This window comes from Notolabrus celidotus, chromosome 10 (genome assembly GCF_009762535.1).
Source record: "Notolabrus celidotus isolate fNotCel1 chromosome 10, fNotCel1.pri, whole genome shotgun sequence".
Classification (NCBI taxonomy): domain Eukaryota; kingdom Metazoa; phylum Chordata; class Actinopteri; order Labriformes; family Labridae; genus Notolabrus; species Notolabrus celidotus.
The window spans coordinates 33,544,455-33,568,000 of record NC_048281.1 but is presented as its reverse complement, the minus strand read 5'-3'; the positions used below and the strand labels follow the sequence as shown (position 1 = coordinate 33,568,000).

Here is a 23,546-nt window from a genome sequence, read left to right as displayed (position 1 = left end):
CACACTCTTAAACTCTGCAGACAAATCAATTAACACTCATTTATAATTTACAGTATCGACCTGCAGCAGTGTTAGCAGCATTAGCAGCAGTGCTAATTGTGAACAGTGTCAGGTTACAATTTATGTGCAGAGAAACAAACGTGTGTGACAGTCAAAGTGGGAAACACTGAGACTGGATCACACCTGTTTAAAGTGGATTAAAGGTAAGTAATATTTAGAGTGCAGTGACTGGATCTACTGACATGAACAGTGTGTCCCTGCTCCTACCTGTCTGACTCAGTGGAGCTCAGTCTGCAGAGCTTGGAGGGTTTTTAGCTTCATGTTGTTTGAGTCACAGCAGGACAGAGACAGAGCGCCTCTTTAACTTCATCAGACTCATTATTAAAGGTGTGGAGCTGATTTAAGATGTTTACCTGCCGATATAAGTGATTTGTACTCTGGTGCAAAAATAATGAACACATGACTTGTGTTTGTTCATGGCCCTGTCACACTTTGATGATTTAGTCAGCGGAAAGAAAGAAAGGTACTATATTGAAATTCAATTTTTTCACTCATGCTACACATACAGTTTTTTTTGGTATATACAAACATGCACACACATGCAGTGAACATGCTTAGGGAGAGATGTCAGAGTGAGGATACTGCCGTCAACCAGCGCACCCAGAGCAGTTGGGAGTTCAGTGCCTTGCTCAAAGGCACATCGGCAGTGCCCAGGCAAGTGAACCAGCACCTCTCCAGCCACCAGTCCACTTGCCAAACTTCGTCCAAACTGGGACTCGAACCGGCGACCCTCCGGTTCCCAAGCCAAGTCCCTATGGACTGAGCTACTGCCGCCCCCAAAACAGTGTACAAGTGACCTCCATCTGTCACATGACCCTTACCTTTGATATGATCTCCCCCTCCTGACACTCTCTCCATCTGTCTGCAGGATTAACCTCCATCAGGTCACTTTACACCAGCAGACAGCTATCTTTATAACAAAGCTCAGTATTTTTGCCATTTCTGATCCCGACAGTCACACAAACTCAAAGACCAGACGCAGAAACCACCCCCCAATTTCCATGGTAACAGACAGGATGACGCCAGCGAGGGACGCTGCTCATGTAACATGTGGTTAGTCTGCTGTCAGATGACTCAGTGATTCTTTGCTCTCCAGCATCTCTGAGAGTCTCAGAGCAGCTCAAAACAAAGAGCTGCGAACAACCAAATAAAACAGGAACACTGTTTATATAACACGACATAAATAAAGAGCCGGATTCATTCTCCGGATAGATAAGGGAATATTTATTTTCACTGTGACACTGAAAATCATCCTCGGTTCTGCTGAGTCATAAATCGCTGTAAGTCAAACAGTCATGGAGCCAAACAGCTGGGTCTGAAAAGCACAGACACAGAGAGCTGATAATTAGTGCGAACATATAAAGGCTTCAACTCCACAAACACGGCCCAGAGAATCAGGCCAGTGTCTGCATTAGCTAACGGGACATGTAGCAGAAAGCTAGCTGTGCACATCTGTCACTCAAAGAGGCCACGCCCCCAATTATGTGTACTTAAGAAATGAGCCATGAAGACGCAAATTGTTTTTAAACCAGGCTGTAAACATGTTGAAAACTGCTGTAAAGTTTTAACATGGGGCTCTATGGGGATTGACTCACTTTTGGGGCCAGCCTCTAGTGGACACTCCTGGAACTGCACTTTTTGGGACTTCGTTTTTCAACGTTTTTTGCCTTGGGGAAATAGAGAGAGGAGGAACCAGCGACTGCTTCGACGAAGACGACAGCCTATACACATGTGACGCATGCTTAAACCGCTAGGCCAACAGCGCCCCCTCTGGCAGCTTTTTGAACCTAATTGGTGACTCTTTTGTGGCGTCACCAGCAAAATAAAAAACATAGATATGCCTTAAAAGGTGACATATCACGCTTTTTTCATCAATATATACTGGTCTAAGAGGTCCCCAAAACATGTCTTTAAAGTTTATGCTCAAAAAAACACTTTAAAATCAGATTCTGGTCTGCCTGAAAAGCCCTCTTCTTCAGCTCTGCTCAGAACAGTCTGTTTTCCCTCTGACCACGCCCCCTCAGGAAGTGGGTGTGGCCTCGGCTCTCCAGAACGTTGATCTAATGTTTACATGTTGGCTGAATATACACGGCTGCTCACAGACCTGTGTTACTTAAACCCTCTGAATCTGATCCAGAATCTGATCCTGACGGAGAGGCGCCTGCAGCAGGACCTTTCTGAACCATTGGTCACAGATTTAGTGTTTCTTGTTGTTTTATTTATCAGTATGTCGACGTGTGTCTTGGTACACAGCTACCAACATGTAGCTATGTGGCTATGCTAACTAGCGCTTGCACTTTTCCATAAAAACTAAAAATCATCCACTAGATCTTCAAATCTGCAGACGTGGGGAGTCAAACCGACCTTTGTGTTTATTAAGACAGCCTACAACTAGCATGCCTCCCTCCTAAGCTCCTTGTTAGCACACACGTGTGCAGGGAATGAAAAACGGAGGAGGGGTTGAGTTGTATTTTATACAGTCTATGGGCTGAACAAGCTCCGAGCTCTGACTTCCTGTTACAGACCGGATGGCGTTGTGACGTATGAAAAACACTGAAAACTGAAACGGCTCGTTTCAGCACACATTTACAGAAAGGTGGAGAAATCAGAACAGGGGCAGAATGGATTCTTTTCATTCTCGGGGGGTTTGTAGACAGGGACACATATTTCAGGTAGAGAACCATTAAAAAGTCCATTTTGCATGATGTCACCTTTAAGAATCAGAATCAGGATTTTTATATCATGCCGAATTATTCATATTAAATTCATCTAAACCTGCAAAAACTAAACTTTATAGTTATGCAGCATACTCAGTGATGATTAAAGCACACAAGAAATGGAATACTCTCAAAATGAGCAGAAATTCAACCACAGAAAGGCTCTGTAACCTTTTGTTTGTATGTGGTTCTCTCTATACTGAACTCAGCTGATCCTGGCTGCTCTGAGCTGGCACTACGCTCCCTGTGTAGCAGGGTGGAAGCCGTCAGACAGAGTAAACTTGTGGGGTAGCATCCTGTGTAAATTGCAGATAATACCATGCCCCAGCAATTCAAAAGGATGAGATTTACACAAACAAGTGAAGCTCATTTTGCAAGATTCCACAAATCCACGTCATTTGAAAGACGATTAGTCCTGATGCAGTTTTAATTTAAAGCTCAGTGCTGCTGTTTGAGGAAACTCCCCCACATGATGCGTACAGACACTGTTGTTTAGTGTGAGGTGGAGACGTCTTTGTTTAAACAGACCGAGCTCATTCATCCAAACTGAGGCTGATTCTGCTCACAGAGAGAGATGCATTAGCCCTGATTAATGATATAATTACAGCGGCTATCATCCTGCTGCAGACTCTGGATGCTGAATGAAGCTGCTGCTCTGCATGATTTCAGCAGATTACAAGCTTTGTGTGGAAATCTCAACAGAGACATCCAAGAAGAGCTCAAGCAGGAGAGATTCAGGTCTCTAAGTTTGTTTTTATATCACTTATTAAGTCATAGAAAATGGCACATGTAACTCAGCATGCAGAGCTCTGATTCGTCCATTCTCCTGACACATTATTTATCATTCTGCATGATTGACAGATTTAAGGATTGACAGCTTTTATTATTCTGTTTCCTCCATCGATGAAATCACATCTCTCAGAAATGTTTTCTGCTATTTTCTGCAGAAATAATCGTTTTAAGGTCATCACCTCTTGTTTCTGTATCCTCTCCATCATCACTCTGCCTCCTCTGTCTCTGAATAACAGACAGCTGTAGGACACTTTCTGAGCTCCACATTGATCTGGACTCTGATAAGGCCAGTGATGGATGTTTCAGTCAGTCAGTCATGAACAATCTCCCATGATGCACCTGTGCGCTCAGCAGCAGCTCAAACTCATCAGCTCCCTGCCGGCTCTGGTTCAAACCTGGTTTCAGTCTTTTACAGTCTGAGGTGAGGGTATAAGAGGCGGTGTGTTGCCTCATCTGACTTCTTCATATTTTGAATTTGTATAAGTGTCAGGTTTTGTAATTCTGGGACCTGAAAACAGACAGAAGGCACACTTCAATTAGATTTGTTTCTGAGTGAAGCTGGTAAGTGTGGTGGAACAGCAGGCTCTTGAAGCATGGCAAATTGATGCAGAACAGCTGATTATCTGAGGTGAGTTGTGATCCTGAGACAGAGAGAGACCAAGAGTTAGTTTCAAACACTGAATGATTCACAAATTCAAAGTTTTAAAAAGGTTGTTCAACCGAAGCACAGTACCAGATGTAGAACTGAACACTGGCAAAGACTGGTTGTGGAGCCTTGGTTTATATACTGAAGGAGCTTGATTAGTGGATGGGTCTCAGGTGTGCAGGTTGATTGGCAGCAGGAGTGTGATTGAGAGCCACACCCTGACAGACACAAACAGAACAAGGGGCAAACAACAACAGCAGCACACACCAGATTGGTTTGGTTTCATTTGGTAAAGTTACAGAGAAGGTCTAGCCAATCCCGATTCAAAAGACAAGCATTTTAAGAGTTGTGTTCGTGTCGTCTTACGGACACACCGGACAAATCCTGAATCTAGTCCTTTTACAAATCAGCATCATGATGTATTCATTTTAGCATCCCTTTGGTGCTGCAGTATGAGAAATTTCAGCCAACTTTTGTGTGACTTGTTCGATACAGTAAAACTGAGACTCACAAGAGACAGATGGAGATATCAGTAAAACTGAGGTTAGACACAGATAGATGGCAAAAGAGTGAAACTAAGACATAGTAGAGACTGAAAGAGATACAGTGAAGCTGAAACTCAGAAAAGTCGATGGAAATAGAATGAAGCTGAGACTTTGTAGAAACAGATGGAGATACAGTGAAACTGAGACTCAACAGAGACAGTTTCCCTGTATCTCCACCTGTCTGTGGAGTCTCAGTTTCATTGTATCTCAATCTCAGACTCTGCAAAGACAGATGGAGAAACATTGAAACTGAGACTCAGCAGCGATGGATGGAGATACAAGGAAACTGAAACTTAGCAGAGACTGATAGAGATACAGTGAAGCTGAGACTCAGCAGAGACAGATGGAGATACAATGAAACTGAAACTTAGCAGAGACTGATAGAGATACAGTGAAGCTGAGACTCAGCAGAGACAGATGGAGATATATTGAAACTGAGACTCAGCAGAGACAGTGAAACTGAGACTCAGTGGAGACTGATAGAGATACAGTGAAACTGAGACTCAGTGGAGACTGATAGAGATACAGTGAAGCTGAGACTCAGCAGAGACAGTTAGAGATACAGTGAAACTGAGACTCAGTGGAGACTGATAGAGATACAGTGAAACTAAGACATAGTAGAGACTGAAAGAGATACAGTGAAGCTGAAACTCAGAAAAGTCGATGGAAATAGAATGAAGCTGAGACTTTGTAGAAACAGATGGAGATACAGTGAAACTGAGACTCAACAGAGACAGTTTCCCTGTATCTCCACCTGTCTGTGGAGTCTCAGTTTCATTGTATCTCAATCTCAGACTCTGCAAAGACAGATGGAGAAACATTGAAACTGAGACTCAGCAGCGATGGATGGAGATACAAGGAAACTGAAACTTAGCAGAGACTGATAGAGATACAATGAAGCTGAGACTCAGCAGAGACAGATGGAGATACAATGAAACTGAAACTTAGCAGAGACTGATAGAGATACAGTGAAGCTGAGACTCAGCAGAGACAGATGGAGATATATTGAAACTGAGACTCAGCAGAGACAGTTAGAGATACAGTGAAACTGAGACTCAGTGGAGACTGATAGAGATACAGTGAAGCTGAGACTCAGTGGAGACTGATAGAGATACAGTGAAACTGAGACTCATTGGAGACTGATAGAGATACAGTGAAGCTGAGACTCAGCAGAGACAGTTAGAGATACAGTGAAACTGAGACTCAGTGGAGACTGATAGAGATACAGTGAAACTGAGACTCAGTGGAGACTGATAGAGATACAGTGAAGCTGAGACTCAGCAGAGACAGTTAGAGATAAAGTGCAACTGAGCCTCAGTGGAGACTGATGGAGATACAGTGAAACTGAGACTCAGCAGAGATGGATGGAGATACATTGAAAGACTAGCCAGGACCAGGATGTCTCTTATGGGTACCAACAACCCAACATGTCGTCATTCTGGGCACGGGTCATCGTCCAATAGTTAGAAGCAGCAGGACAGCTCGTATAGACACAGTCCACGGAGGAGGAGGGGACATTAACCCAGTTGAGTGTGGATTCTTTAAATCCACACAGCAGCAGCAGGACAGTTAATCTCTGGTTCATACTGCTCACCTGGCTGCTCGGTGTGGCAGTATCTCTTTATTATTCTGTTTCCAGCTGAAGGTCTCTAATATTTTAGTTTTGTATCCTCAGAGTTTTTCCATTAGTCATTAACTTTTATCCCGATAGTAAACTGTAGATGTGTGAGCCTGTAAAGCCCACTGAGTGTTTTATGAGCTGCCAATAAACCTGACTTTCCACCAACAGGAGCCCCTGCTGTAGCTGACTGGATGAAATCACAACACCTCGGTCAGGCTGGGTTATGATTACAAAGCTTTGCACGAAAAAAAAAAAAAAAAAGACACACACAAAGAACTCCTCCAGACTTCCACCTGAGTGGGTTTCTCATTAAATCTGTGAAGTCATTTGTTATTTGCCAAAATGGAGTGGATGAGGCGAGCTGGCTTCTATTTGAAAGCTGATTTCATTCTCCCTTATTTGTAAATTAATACCAACCGTAACAAATGAGTGATCCTATAATGGAGCCGCTTTATTTCCATGGTTTTAATTTGAGATTTACACCAAATTAAAAGTCAAAGCTGAACTTCAGTGTTCTTAACATTTCATGTGATTCGACAGAATAATTTTGAAATGTAAATGAGACTTTTTTGGTGATTAGTTTCAGACTTCAGTGTTTGATATTTGATTGAAGTCGCCATGTTCACCTTCTAATGTCAGCCTGACTTTAACAACTACACACAACTCTGAACTTCACCGATGATACACATGATTTCAGCAGATAGCTCCACTTCATGACCGAACACGGAAATAGATTTAGTACTTGGCTAATTAGAAGTCTAATTAGTTTATAGATTTGATATAACCTTTAATAAATATCAATAAATATATGGGAAACAGACTTTCCTGGATTTAAAGATGTGATCATAGACGATGTGCCCTAATCGTTCTGTTACTATGCAGATGATGTAGCGTTAATATCAACTGGAGCAAACAGGAAAGCCCAAGAGGACTGAGACTAGACGGAGGGTGTATCACATTGATGACTAAGGGAATTAAAGTCAAATTGAAGTATTCTAAAGTAAAGACAGGCTCCTGTGATGTGATGCAGACAGTGTGAGCATTGCATGTAATCATTCTGTGTTATTGTTTATTTATTTAACCAGATATAACCCGTCATGACCTTTATTACAGGAGGTGACCTGGCCAAGAGGTCAGCAGCACATGTCATATTAAATATTACATGGTGGAGATTACAGACAATAAGTTAATAAACAAACAATATTTAAAAGGTGCAACTAGTTCACAAATAAAGTGCTAGTAGAGAAGACATTTTTTAAAAACAGGCACTGCTTGTGATCTCCCTCTGTCTTTCTCTTAAAGCTGGGGTTGGTAATCAGATTTAGATCCACTTTTTGTCATACTGGTTAAAATGATCTTTATGTCCTGATGGCAATCAATACATAATGTGTTCTTAAAAAAGAGGTTAAAAGAAGCTGCTATCTACAGCCGGAGTAAACCTGGGAAAACACCAACCAATCCCTGCCATCAGGAGCCAAATTATGAAACCAATCAAATCCCGTCCTGCAGTTCTGCCCGCCTCCTGCAGAGAGTACACTTCATGTTTGTTTGTGTTTTTAACTTTCACGTTTTGGAGGACTTCCAAGGGAATGCTTTAAAGCTAGGGTTGGTAGTCTCGGAAAACTAGCATGAATTTGAATGTAGCATTTCCTCATGACTCCTCTAACCCCTCCCCTCCTACCTCGAAGCTCCTCCAAAACGACCCCCCCCCCCCCCCCGCTCACATGCATGAGCGCCGTTCTCGACCATATGATGGTGACTGATCAAAACCGGTCCTCACCAAAACATTCTCATAGTGAAAGTTAAAAACACAAACAAACATGGCTGCTGTTAGCACTCACAACTGTCATGCTAGCATTATCCAGTTGTACTGGTGACACAATATCAGGAGAAAAGTTATAACACATATATAACACTGTAACAGCTCTACTGTTTGTTAAACGTGTTCAGTGTAGATGTTCTTAATTCCTACAGTGTTGACAGTCAGTGAAGGCATCAGGAGAGGTGTAGAGTGTGTGAGCGGGAGAGAGGAGAGACAAGAGGAGAAGTTCTTCATTCATTCAAACATTGATTGTTGTTTTGTTGGTTGGCGTGATCACGGCCGACAGTGACCGGTTATTAAAGATCAACGTGTTCACGAATCGGCTCGTCATCACTACAGCGTCCGGACGGACGCTACAATAAATATATATTTTCTGTAGGACTTACTGAACGTCATTCATTCTTCTGCTTGTTGGTGAGAGCTTTTTAGACTCTGATCCGGACTACAGTCCTGAGCAAAGCACCTCATCAGGTCAGAGGGGACAGGCCCGAGGACGAGCGAGAGGGGCAGTAAATAGAGTCAGGGGAAGTAGAGGCAGGAGACGGGGACTCGGAGGAGTGCACGCCGGGGAAATGTACGCACAGGAGGAGGGCTGAACGGCTGGACGGGATTTGATTGGTTTAAAATTTGGGGAGCCAAAAAACAGTGATTGGTTAGTGTTTTCCCAGGTTTACTCCGGCTGTAGATAGCAGCTTTTTTTCACTCTTTTTTAAGAACACATTATGTATTGATTACCATCAGGACATAAAGATCATTTTAACCAGTATGACAAAAAGTGTATCTAAATCTGATTACCAACCCCAGCTTTAAGATAGAGCAAAAGGCTTCAAGTAAAATAAGATGTGACAATTTCAAATCCTTCTGAAGTGTTTTCAATGGAGAGGGGGCCGCAATACTGAACGCTCTTTTCCCTAACTCGGTTAACATTGGAAAACATCACAAGACTGTATTAAAAACATGACATCATGATTCCAACAATTCTCATACTGTCTCAGTGGATGATCTAGGTTGCATTGAGGTCATCTTTCGGCATTCATTAATGAAACGATGGAGCTTTACATTCAATTTGAAGCCTTAACTTTGAACAGAGTTTACATACTGTATGGTGATTTAGCAGGGGTCATCCCTATGTTCCCACATTTCTATGACATTTTCAAAATTAGGTCTTGGGTTCCTACATTTCCCTTCAATTTAAGCCCTATCCTCCCACAAGACTTTTTGGAAGCACTTTATAGTAAATTAATAAATGAATGAGTAATTTTATTTTGCTCAGCAGCAGCATTAGGGTCCGGGAGGCAGACACCCTCTCCACTTGTAAGAGTAGGCTTAAAACTTTCCTTTGTGATAAAGCTTATAGTTAGAGCTGGATCAGGCTTGGACCAGCTTTTGTTATGCTGCTATAGGCCTAGACTGCTGAGGGAACTGGCGCACTGATACACTGGGATCCTAGCTCACCCCATTCCCCCCAACCCCTTCATCACTTACTTTAACTCTTCCTGTCCCATTAAAGTTACTAACCATAGACCTTTCTGGAGTCCCTGAGCTCCCTTGTCTCGTAGGTTCCTCTGAGCTGCCGTAGACGTCCTCCTGATACGGACGTTCTGGACTCCAGCAGCAACAGCTTCTACTACTCGTCTCATCCCTATCACTTCTCTCTCTTACTCCTCTCTATCCGTCTTTCCAGACCCAACTCAGTCGAGGCATGATGGCTGTCTAACATGAGTCTGGTCCTGCTGGAGGTTTCTGCCTGTTAAAGGAAGTTTTTCCTCGCCACTGTAACTAGCTAAATACTGTGAGGTGCAATGCTCATGATGGATTAAGGTGGGGTCAGACTGAGTCTTACCCTGTCTTGAAGTTGGGTCTCTGTTCATAATTTGACATAGTGTGGTCTAGACCTGCTCTGTTTGTTAAAGGGTCTTGAGATAACGTGTGTTGTGATTTGGCGCTATACAAATAAAAAATGATTGATTGATTGATTGATTGATTGATTGATTGATTGATTGATTGATTGATTGATTGATTGATTGATTGATTGATTGATTGATTGATTGATTGATTGATTGAGCATTACAAGAAAAAATAAAATAGGCTGCTCCAAAAAGGTTTTGGCTGAAGCAGAGCTTATAGATGCTGAAATGTGGGGACATAGGCACGCTCCCATTTAGCCAAGTCAGAAGAAAGCCAGTTTTGGGACACGGAAAAATCTGGGTTTAGTCTCAACAGACCCCTCTACTCTCGCTGCATGGTACACTTCTCTGGTCTGTTGATCACAGTAGAGAAAAAGAAACATTCTGTATGTTTGCTGCTGACATCATTGTTATTTTCTATCTCTAAATGTGTTACAGTGTTTGACAAGGTTTCTATGTTAGACTTAAGACAAAAGCAGTGTGTGCAGTGTGTTAAGCAAAGCTTACCCTTCACAAATCTTCAACCTCAATCTGTAAGGCTTTCATTGTGAAACCACTAATCAATAGTTAATGCGGCTCTGAACAGCTAATGTGGGAAGTTCTTAATTCTGTCTATAGATTAAACACAAGGTGACACTTGTGCATTGAAAACACACAATGTGCAGGTTGCCCCGTATACTTCATTGTTATTTCAAATTAAGTTAGACAAAAGGCAGTTTACATTCCCTGCACGGCGCTCACACGGCGACACACAGCCTGTCCACATTAGCATAAGAAGCAGGCTGACGGTCAGAGAAAAGTCTTCCTGAAATGTGACAACACATCGTTCAGCAGAGATCAGGACAAAAGGCCGCTCGCCTGTAATAGATCACCCTGAGCTGACATTTAAGCAGCCTCACCGGCAGCAGCAGAAATTCAGAGATCTCATCGGAAACGCACCAATCAGACGCAGCACTCACACGCATGCATTATTCATGGACGACAGAAAACACAGATCAGGAGCTGCTGTGTTGGATGACTTCACTAATGGGAGAAGTCAAGAAGAGGCACTCAGAGCGGTCACGTGACGCAGAGGCAGCTCGCTGCATATCAACGATGAAATCTCCCTGATAACATTTAGAAAGCTCCTCAACCGCAGACGACACTGCAGGTTTGAGCGGGGACAAGAGGTGGCAGAGGTCACAGGCGGCTGATTGATTCTGTGGCTGAAGAAATGGAAAACATATAAGTATTAAAAGAAGAAGATGAAGAAGAGGCTCTTCTGACAGTGACGGCAGCAGAAAAGTCTCCAATTAAAAACCAATCTCAAAGATCCATCTGGAGCTGTCGGTGTCTCGGATCAGTCTGTTAGAAACTCACTCGCTCACAACGAAATGGTGTGAAGCTCGTAAATTTGGGCCTGTGCACACACACCCTCAGTGACCCCCTGTTCCTTTAAGGGGCAATAAAAAGTAGCTCTTCGAAAATGTATATCAGAAATGACAATAACTCTTATCAGACGCCTTCTTTGAGACGTAAATGCATCAAAACGTTGGAGAGAAACCGAGAAAGGAGACAGAATTTAACATTTTCTATGAGCCGACTGTTTACAGCAAGGTAATTAAACATTCAAGACGAGCTCATTTCTCAACATTGATAACCAACAACCTGAAATAAGGACCCGAATCCCCTCTCAACCATCCACCGTTTTAATAACCTCGTTAAAATGCAGCAGAGCAACATGTCTTTAATTTCCAAATGTAAAGGATTTAAAGTCCGGTCCAGAGATAAAACACAACAGTGTCAACTATTCCTGTCATTATCAGGGATTCATTTTAATTACCCTGAACTTTTTATTTTAAATGAGGAAATGCTGGAAGAGTTGTCGGGGGGTCGAAGCTGCTCCACTTCATAAACTTTTGCTGCTCCACAGGCCTCCAACGCTAAACCTCTTTGATTGGTGTCTCTGGTTCTGTTGTAAGTACTTTGACTCTTTTATTTCTTTCGTTGGATTTTTTGTTATCTGAAAGTATCAGGGGGCAGGGACCTAGCCAGTTAATTACAATAACTTAATTACTGCATCTGACAAGGTCAATACCCAATCACTGTTTGGGATTTTGGGGTGGCCACCAGGGAAGCCAGAGGCCATGACCACCCCTGGAAACACTCCTGTGAATGAGTTTCCTGCTACAGTCATTAAATGGATCAGGGTGTTCATCAGGGTCCAGTCTTAGGTCCTTCATCACATGAATCTCCTCCGATATGCTGATGACACATTAATTTATATTGCTGAGTCATCCAATGATTCACCCAAGCCTGACAATTTTAACTGTATCTCTGCTATCAGGACAAAAGCTAAGACTTGATTATCGTCACAGAGAAACACAACTATAATGAAATTAATCATCTTAAGTACTTTTCCATAAATTGATAAATTCTGACCCTCTGTATTGCTCTACCTTCTGATGTCCAGAATCAGAATATTGCAGAGCCACAGCTCTGTTAAACTCCCCCTCACACACAGCTACATGAGCTCCAGTTCTTTAGTTCCTCTCACTCAGATTTAACTGAAGTACTGTCATGATTTCAGTCATCAAAGTGGCTCTTTATGCACATATATACTTGTTCAGCTATATTTTTCTGCACATTTATCAATGTCTATATATTTGTTGACAGAAATACTTTGGTTCTTGTATTTTTTGTGTGTTGCAGTCTTCTTGTTGTGCACATATATCATATATCATGCACATTTATAGTTTTTGCACATGTAATTTTTGTGCACATGTTCTGATGTTTTCATATTTTGAGGTGCTAATACATTGTTTCACAGATTTTTCTATTTCTATGTAATTTTGTCCGATTTGTGTACATATATTTTTGTTGACATCTGTTGTGCACATGTATTGCTGTTTAGTATTTTGTTGTTTTAATGCATTGTTGCCATTTTTATTGTGCACATTTAACGTTCAAATATATTTGTGTTCCTTTGTATTATTATTTACTTGTATTGTTATTCACATGTACTGTTATGCACATTGCTGTGCACATATATTGTGCACATTTATAGTTGTTGCAGATATTTGGTTATTCACATGTAATTTTTGTGCACATTTACTGTTGTTTTAATAATGTGTAGTTCTAATACATTGTACATATTTTGTTATTTATACATACTTTTATCCTTTTTATAATTGTGCATATACACTGTTAATATATATTGTTGTGCAAATGTATTGCTATTGACATCGATTGTGCACATGTTCTGTTTGCACATGTATTGTTTGCACAAATATATTGCTGTTCAGTACTTTGTATTTTGAACGTATTGTTGCCATTTTTTGTTGTGCACATATAATGTTAGCATATATTTGTGTTCCTTTGTATTATTATTTACGTGTATTATTATCCACATGTACTGTTATACACATTTCTGTGCACATTTACAGTTGTTGCACATATTAAGTTGTTCACATGTACTGTTGTTTTAATAATTTTTGGTTCTAATACATTGTACATTTTTTGCAATTTATACATACTTTCCTCCTTTTTATAATTGTGCACATACACTGTTAATATACAGTATATTGTTGTCCACATATAATGCTATTGACATCTGTTGTGCAGATGTATTGTTTGCACATGTCTTGCTGTTTAGTATTTTGTTGTTTTAACGTATTGTTGCCATTTTTTGTTGTGCACATAAAATGTTTACATATATTTGTGTTCCCATCTATTATCATTTACGTGTATTGTTCTGCACATTGTTGTGCAAATATATCATGTACATTTATAGTTGATGCATATACTGTATATGGTTGTTCACATATAATTGTTGTGCACATGTACTGCTGTTTTCACATTTTGAGGTACTAATACACTGCTTTCAGAGCTTTTCGTATTGAAATGCATTTTTGTCCTTTTTGTGCACATATATTCTTATTGACATCTACTGTGCACACTGTTGTGCACATACATTGTTTACATATATGGGTTTTCCTGTGTATTGTTATTCACATGTACTGCAGTGCACATATATTGTGGTTGATGCATTTTTGTAGTTGCTGCCATCTTTATTTGTTCTTGGTGTGCAGATGATGTGAGTGCAGCAGAGGAACAGCAGTCCGTCCTGTGTGAGCATAAAGGTCCCCTCAGTGTCCTCATCCATATTCATGAAGTGGTTCCTGTTGACGGAGTCAGAGACTCTGACACAGTTAACTGTGACACTGAGGAGCAGCTGAGTGCTGAGCTCTGCAGCTCACCTCTTTATCATCCCGCAGAAACACTGCTGCTAGTCTGCCTGTTAGAGAGCTGCAGCAGCAGAGGTCATCAGGAGGAAGTTTTACCTTAAAAACAAGAATAACTCTTCCTCTCTCTCAGTTTGTGAATCGTTGTGAAGAAGCTGCAGATACTTTTGAACACTGCAGCCTCTTCTTCATCTCTCTGCGCTGTCTCTTTACATTCTTTGTGTTTTATTGTTCAGAGGAGCTCGATCAGGGTTTATGTGAGAGCACAGGAGTACAGTAAAGGCAGAGTATGGAGGTTTGAATGTTTTTTATTCTGCAGGGAACGTCGTAATGCACCTGAAATGGAAGAACATGTGCAGCGAGAAGTCATTTTCATGTACATTTTATTGAACTGAAGGAAAACCCAAGATAGAAAAAGAGAGAGTGATGATGAGTGGAAAAAGACAAGTTCAGGCAAGTTCAGGCAGATATTTGGGGCCTTCTTTGACTGAGTTAAAGATAGATTTTTGTATCAAAGACATAAACGCAGCCTGACCAGCTCATCACCTCTGCTCCTTTAAACTCTTTACATTTTAATGTCCACTCCTGAGAAACATTTTATCTCCATCTGTGGAAACAGAGACATCATCAGTGTGTGGTTTAATGGTTACACTGTCTCTCTGGTCTATAATGATCCAGGCCGCCTGCAGGCTCTCCAGCAGGACCGTCTGAACGTGTTTCTGCTGAGTTTAAAGGTGATCAAACATTAGAGATGATAATACGTCTGCTCCTGTGGGCCGGTGTGTGTGTCTGTGTGGGTTTGTTCTGACAGGAAGTCGATGTGGACACTGGTCGATTATAATCACACCTGCTCTCAGAGTATTTATCAGAGCGTGGCTGTTATTGTAGGATCACAGTTAGAGACCTTTAGAGAGCTGACGGTGTCCCTGGTGGGGTTCAGTTTTCTCTCTCGGCCGCGTTAACATCTCACAGGTGGAGCAGCAGATTAGAGACATCCTCCGGCAGCCAAAACACACATTAATCCTGTAACCACCCACCGAGCGTCTGGATGCCATTACTGGTCAGGTGACATGCGGCGGGGGGGCAGTTATCGGTGCCGTGACTGCATAATGACTTTTTAAGCTGCTCTGCAGAGACAATGGCCCTCATTAATCCAATCAGAGCACTGCAGCAGCACTCAGGGCACGATGGGAGAAACAGACGGAAAAACAACAAACAGTCCTGTTTTCTCTTCTGACAAAACAGGCTGCTGTGTCAGAGGACGTCTCTCTGGATACGGCTGACATAAAGGGGCTGCTGTGGTCTGGGTTGTTGATGTGTCTCACCTGTCTGCAGGGCCTGAAAGCCTCCTCCACAGTGATCTGGATCTCAGCCCTTAAATCTCCTCATGCAGCACCAACTCTGTTTTATTAATGAATGTTTTGACCTTTCTTTGGTGTGTGTGTGGGTGAGTGTGTGTGTGTCACTGTTACTATCTGACAGATGTTCCTGGATGGTTTTTAACCAAATCAGCCAAAAATGCATGACTGAAATAAACAGCCGATCTCATTTCAGCTCATATTCTTCAGACATGAAGAGTCAAAATATTTGAGTATCACTGGAGAGGAGACAACTTTGACTTTGACTTTTAACTTTACTGTCATTTCACTAGCAAGGACCATGCCACACAAGGATGAACATTCAATGAATTATTTGTGCGTAGTGTGGCCCAGCAGAAGGAGACTCAGGATGGGGGTTCCTTCTCAGCGTTATCCTGCCAGAGCTGATATTGACTCAGGCTGTACCTGGAAGTAGACAGGGGCATAGAAGAACCGAGCACAAGTTGAGTAGAAGAGGATAAGGAGAGAGGTTAATTGAAGCAGAGTAAGGTGAGTGTGGGTGGGTTAGAGAATCACAGACAGACAGTTGATGAAGGCCGGCTACGCTTAAGTAGGCTTGTCAGGTGAATGAGGGTGTGATTGAGGCGTGGTCCTGCTCCCGAATTTAAATCAAAACCTTAACTTCATTTGATGTGACCGACCTTAGAAACCAACATTTCTGATCTACTGCAAAACTGCTAAAGTGAAGCAGTGCTGCCTCAGGGCCCAATTTGCCACTCCCATATTTGAGGGTGTGGCCTGATTTGAGGCTCGTCTTAGTTGAATATTTGTCCAAATTATCCTCAAGACTGTGATGCCTATCCAAGTCTGAGCCTCCCCGACATGGGATTATAAACAACATACATGTTCGATATCTAGGTGGTTTCCAGGTGGGACCGCCTCCGACAGAATATCTGCAATAACCAATGAGAGGAGCAGACTGGGAAACGTCACCTGCAGGTTGTTGCATACTTTTACAGTCAACATAAACACAGCTGAGCCAAGAGGAATACTGAAAGAGAAGACTATGTTGTTGCAAAACAGAACACACACACACCAGGACAGCCAGTTGACGATGTCAATCGCCCTCCATGTTTGTTCGTCTTCTGAAGTTACTTTTGATCACATAAGTTTCTGTGAGATCTCGTGTCTGTGGAATCATTACTGTTCTGCCCTTCATGTGTTTGTGTATGTTTAAAGTAAAGTTAATTGCTAGATAGAAGATCGTTTGTTTGCTTAAAATGTTCCCATGCTTTTATTTTGAAGTCGGAACGGAAACAGGAAACAGGAAGTAGGAAGTGAAGAGAGTTTTGAGAAAAAAAATAGCCTAGCTGCATCCGTTTGGTTTCTCTGTCTTATCCAATGCAATCCTCCGCATAAATCCTTCAGAAAGCAATGACTGTAAGTAATATGTATTGTTTACAAGTTCTATAATTTGTATTAGTGAGTATTGGGTGCATTTTTTGAAGTTTGTACAGTTTTTACCGTGTTTCAGCTACAAAGATGACAGTTATATTGCTAACTTCTACTTAACTGCTACTTAACTTCTACTTAACTTCTACTTAACTGCTACTTAACTGCTACTTAACTGCTACTTAACTGCTACATAACTGCTACCTAACTGCTACCTAACTGCTACTTAACTGCTACCTAACTGCTACTTAACTGCTACTTAACTGCTACCTAACTGCTACTTAACTGCTACTTAACTGCTACTTAACTGCTACCTAACTGCTACTTAACTGCTACTTAACTGCTACTTAACTGCTACCTAACTTCTACCTAACTGCTACTTAACTGCTACCTAACTGCTACTTAACTGCTACCTAACTGCTACTTAACTGCTACCTAACTTCTACTTAACTGCTACCTAACTGCTACTTAACTGCTACCTAACTGCTACTTAACTGCTACCTAACTGCTACTTAACTGCTACCTAACTTCTACTTAACTGCTACCTAACTGCTACCTAACTGCTACTTAACTGCTACTTAACTGCTACCTAACTGCTACTTAACTGCTACTTAACTGCTACCTAACTGCTACTTAACTGCTACTTAACTGCTACTTAACTGCTACCTAACTGCTACCTAACTGCTACTTAACTGCTACTTAACTGCTACTTAACTGCTACCTAACTGCTACTTAACTGCTACTTAACTGCTACTTAACTGCTACCTAACTGCTACCTAACTGCTACTTAACTTCTACCTAACTGCTACTTAACTGCTACCTAACTGCTACTTAACTGCTACCTAACTTCTACTTAACTGCTACCTAACTGCTACTTAACTGCTACCTAACTGCTACTTAACTGCTACCTAACTGCTACTTAACTGCTACCTAACTTCTACTTAACTGCTACCTAACTGCTACCTAACTGCTACTTAACTGCTACTTAACTGCTACCTAACTGCTACTTAACTGCTACTTAACTGCTACCTAACTGCTACTTAACTGCTACTTAACTGCTACTTAACTGCTACCTAACTGCTACCTAACTGCTACTTAACTGCTACCTAACTGCTACTTAACTGCTACCTAACTGCTACTTAACTGCTACCTAACTTCTACTTAACTGCTACCTAACTGCTACCTAACTGCTACTTAACTGCTACTTAACTGCTACCTAACTGCTACCTAACTGCTACTTAACTGCTACCTAACTGCTACTGCTTTGCATTTACAGTACTGCTAGTGTTTATATGAAAACGGTTTCATAGCTAATGTATGTACATTATGAGGTTAATATTCATTCATTCAAGACTGTTAATATTTACTGTTGCTGTCAAATCAGATAACTAAGAGCAGTCGTTCTATTTTCGTTCTAGTTTCACTCTGATTCAGTTTTGTCAACTTGACCTTTCTGCTGTGAGAAAGTCATTAAAGGAGCAAGGACGCTCACTTCCTGGCTCTTGAAAAGGAGTTTGGCTGGCTGTTTGTTTATGTGGACACTTTTTGAAGTCTAACACATAAAGAGAATAGTACAATTACCACAAACATTAAGTCAATCAATCTTTATTTATAAAGCGCCAAATCCCAACAAACGTTCTCCTCAGACTCTTTCCAAACAGCAGGTGTAGACCGTACTCTATGTTCTATTATTAACAAAGACCCAACATCAAGACCGGATCAGATCCAGTCCCATATTACAGACAGGACCTATTGGGAGATTCAATATATTGTTGGGATCAGATCCGTATAAGGCCACAAGCTGGGACATCCAAGCCTTGTGCAGCTGTTACCATTGTGTTAGAAATGTTAGAAGTTCCCAGAAGTTCTTAAGTAGTGCCGGGTCACTCCGACCTGGAACATCACGTGTTGGGGGTAGATGAACATCTTACTTGGCTAGCAACAATAAGATACGGGAAACTTGAGAGGGTATGTGTGTGTGTGGAACTGGGAAGGGAGCCACAGGATGCTCTTGAGGAATATCAATCAATGTTGTCAAAGGACCAGGACATTGCCTAAAATGGACCAGGATGTTGCCAAATATTGACCCAGTGTTCATAGAGACCATCACATAGCCGAGATTGTGTGACGCTGTTGTGAAGCGTATAAAAGGTGAGTGTGATCTATCATTTAAACGAGCCTCAGACCATCAGACCAGACTCTCTCTGATCTCATCTTAATCCACCATGAGCAGAGCACTTTGCAGCATTTAGCAAGTTACAGTGGCAAGGACAAACTTCCTTTAACAGGCAGAAACCTCCAGCAGGACCAGACTCATGTTAGACACACATCTGCTGAGACCGTGTTGGAGAGAGGGATAGAGGGAGATGAAGAGAGAGAGAGATGATAGTGGGGAGACGGATAGTAGTAGTTGTAGCAGCTGGAGTCTGGCACGTCCACAGCAGCAGAGATCCAGAGGAACCTACGAGACAAGGGAGCTCAGGGACTCCAGAAAGGTCTAAGAAAATAGAAAAGAGAGGGAGACCAGAAGAAAGAAAAAGAGGAGAATAAATAGTGAAGGAAACATGGATGAAGAAAGAAAGAAAGAAAGAAAGAAAGAAAGAAGGAAAGAAAGACAGAAGGAAAGAAAGAAAGAAAAAAGAAAGTAAGAAAGAGGGACAGCAAGAAACAAACAAACAAAGACGGACAGCAAGAAAGAAAGAAAGAAAGAAAGAAAGAAAGAAAGAAAGAAAGAAAGAAAGAAAGAAAGAAAGAAAGAAAGAAAGAAAGAAAGAAAGGATGAATGACAGACCCAAAAAAAGAATCTACGGCAGAGATCCAGAGGAACCTACGAGACAAGGGAGCTCAAGGACTCCAGAAAGTTCTAAGGTTAGAAACTGCCAACAATCAGTTGAGATCTAGAAGTCGTCTAGCGTGTCGGCAGCCTCAGAAGTTGTATATTGAGCATTTACATTTCCGGTTTCCTTCCCTTTAAATCCTCACTCTGCCTCTCATGCTCATTATTCTCTGTTTGATTCTTCCACAGCAGATAAATCAACAGGATCCTAAAAATACAAACCATTAGTTCACATTAAAAATAAACAGTGAGACATTATATTGATTACAGTCCTGATATTGATCCATACAGTGACTGTGTTTAAAGCGGGCTGGCTGCTGCTCCTCCTCCTGGTGCAGGGATTGCAGAAATGTTTGTGGACACTGCATCAGACACTCGATGGCCTCTGGGTTCGTTCACAGTTTATTCCTCCCGTTCCTCCCTGCTCACTCATCAGGAGCTCATCTCTCTCCCTCAGAGACTGTAACTGCTGCTCTGCTCTAACCCCAGACTCCATCACACACAGCCAGAGTGAATCATCAGCCGGAGCTCAGGGCTGCTCTCCGTTAAACCCACAGCACACAGGGTGACGGTCTCACTGTCTCTACTGCGGCTCCTCCATCAGCTGAGAAAACTCCACCCGGTCCCCAGGCACCGACACAAGATAACCTGAGATCTGTAGAAGGAGATGGAATTAAAACAGCTGTTGGATTCTTTCTTTAATCTAATAAAGTCACGCCTGTCAGCTGTGATTAATGCTTGGAGCACGCTCTTTCGGCTTCAGTGTTAAATTATAATTACTAATCAAATATCAGGGCACAACCTGCTCCGTCTTAAAACAAGATTGTTTTAATTTAGGGTTATTCTAACATAACACACAATCTTTGGAGCGTCCAACACCGTGTCTGTCCTTCTTTAAAAAATAACATCATAGGGATTTCTTCACACACTTTAAAACCTTTGCTGCAGGAACCTCAGGAGTCCTGAGAAGTAGTTCCTGGGACTTAAAGTGCTGGGATTCTTTTACTAATTTACCAAATCAGAGAAAACAAAGGAAGCAGTCTGAGACAAGCTGCGACATCCTTATTGCAGTTCCAGGAGTGTCCACTAGAGCAGGGGTTCTCAAACTTTTTGGAGCCAGGGACCCCTTACAGGTGAGAAAATTGTCCAAGGACCCCCTCATAATTGTAACACAGATTAATCACAGTAGTGATGTGTCATGATCAAAAGCTGCGGCTCTGAGAGTCGATGCTTTATAGTGAATCAGAAGAGCCGGCTCACATCGAGAGAGAGCCGGCTCCCAGTTTGTTCCTTTCCCTGCTTAGCTCTCTCAGTGCTCAGCCCCAGCTCTGCTCACAGCAGAACTTTGTTCTGATTGGTCAGCATGGCGGCCATGCGGCCAATCACATGTGAGGATATAGGATACAGGTGATGGAGGGGAGGCTGTGTATCGTGGCTTCATCTGTTCCTTCTGAGAGGGTTAGGGTTAGGGTTCTTCTCAAAGACCGGGCAAATACTCACTGAGAGGAGAAACCGGATCAGACCATCCAAGCTGAGGCATCTGATTTTACTCAATGCCAACCTGAGGACATTAATAATGTTTGCTCCAGTTTGGTTCTGTTTCTGTTTGCTTGAATTTGGTTCTGGTTCTGGTTCTGTTTGCTCGAGTTTGGTTCTGGTTCTGTTTGCTTGAATTTGGTTCTGGTTCTGGTTCTGGTTGCTCGAATTTGGTTCTGGTTCTGTTTGCTCGAGTTTGGTTCTGGTTCTGTTTGCTTGAGTTCGGTTCTGGTCCGGTTCTGGTTCGGTTCTGGTTCGGTTCTGGTTGGGTTCTGGTTGGGTTCGGGTTCGGTTCTGGTTGGGTTCGGTTCGGGTTCGGTTCGGGTTGGGTTCTTGTTGGGTTCGGTTCTGGTTCGGTTCTGGTTCGGTTCTGGTTCGGTTCTGGTTCGGTTCTGGTTCGGTTTGCTTAAATTTGGTTCTGGTTCGGTTCTGGTTCGGTTCTGGTTCGGTTCTGGTTCGGTTTGCTTTAGTTTGGTTAGGGTTCTGTTTGCTTGAGTTTGGTTCTGGTTCTTACCCTAACCCTAACCCTAATCCGATCCCTAACCCTAACCCTAACCCTAACCCTAATCCTAACCCTAACCCTAATCCTAATCCTAACCCTAATCCTAACCCAAACCCTAACCCTAACCCTAACCCTCATCCTAACCCTAACCCTAACCCTAATCCTAACCCTAACCCTAACCCTAACCCTAATCCGATCCCTAACCCTAACCCTAATCCTAACCCTAACCCTAACCCTAACCCTAATCCAAACCCTAACCCTAACCCTAACCCTAATCCTAACCCTAACCCTAACCCTAACCCTAAACCTTAACCCTAACCCTAATCCTAACCCTAACCCTAACCCTAACCCTAACCCTAATCCTAACCCTAACCCTAACCTAACCCTAATCCTATCCCTAACCCTAACCCTAATCCTAACCCTAACCCTAACCCTAATCCTAACCCTAACCCTAATCCTATCCCTAACCCTAACCCTAATCCTAATCCTAACCCTAACCCTAACCCTAATCCTAACCCTAACCCTAATCCTATCCCTAACCCTAACCCTAATCCTAACCCTAACCCTAACCCTAATCCTAACCCTAACCCTAACCCTAACCCTAACCCTAATCCTAACCCTAACCCTAACCCTAATCCTAACCCTAACCCTAACCCTAATCCTAACCCTAACCCTAACCCTAATCCTAACCCTAACCGTAACCCTAACCCTAACACTAACCCTAATCCTAACCCTAACCCCACCCCTAACCCTAACCCTAACCCTAACCCTAACCCTAACCCTAATCCTAACCCTAACCGTAACCCTAACCCTAACACTAACCCTAATCCTAACCCTAACCCTAATCCTAACCCTAACCCCACCCCTAACCCTAACCCTAACCCTAACCTTTCCTAACCCTAACCCTGACCCTTACCCTAACCCTAACCCTAACCCGAACCCTAACCCTAACCCTAACCCCACCCCTAACCCTAACCCTAACCCGAACCCTAACCCTAACCCTAACCCTAACCCTAACCCCACCCCTAACCCTAACCCTAACCCTAACCTTTCCTAACCCTAACCCTGACCCTTACCCTAACCCTAACCCTAACCCTAACCCGAACCCTAACCCTAACCCTAACCCTAACCCTAACCCTAACCCTGACCCTTACCCTAACCCTAACCCTAACCCGAACCCTAACCCTAACCCTAACCCCACCCCTAACCCTAACCCTAACCCGAACCCTAACCCTAACCCTAACCCCACCCCTAATCCTAACCCTAACCCTAACCCGGTCCCTAACCCCAACTCCTAACCCTAACCCTAATCCTTACCCTAATCCTAACCCTAACCCTAACCCTAACCCTAATCCTAACCCTAATCCTAACCCTAACCCTAACCCTAATCGTAACCCTAACCCTAACCCTAATCTGCCGGATCAGAGAAGAAGCCGGAACGCAACCGAGTTGATCCAGTGGAAGTTAACACATTGACTAGATTATAAATCTATCAAATTCAGTTCTGTGGCAGATCAGAGACGGACCGGACACAGATCCGATGGAATTTGTCTGTAGGGTTTAAGTGT

The 23,546-nt window shown here is 42.5% G+C and overlaps 1 long non-coding RNA gene across 1 annotated transcript; it reads right to left on the bottom strand.

Moving 5' to 3' along the window:
- Positions 1-3,185: 3,185 nt before the first annotated feature.
- Positions 3,186-4,354, bottom strand: LOC117820175. Its single transcript, XR_004632713.1, has 2 exons — positions 4,303-4,354; positions 3,186-4,210 (listed from the first exon to the last, which is right to left on the bottom strand). It is a non-coding gene; the product is annotated as an uncharacterized LOC117820175 (long non-coding RNA).
- Between the last annotated feature and the right edge of the window lie 19,192 nt (positions 4,355-23,546).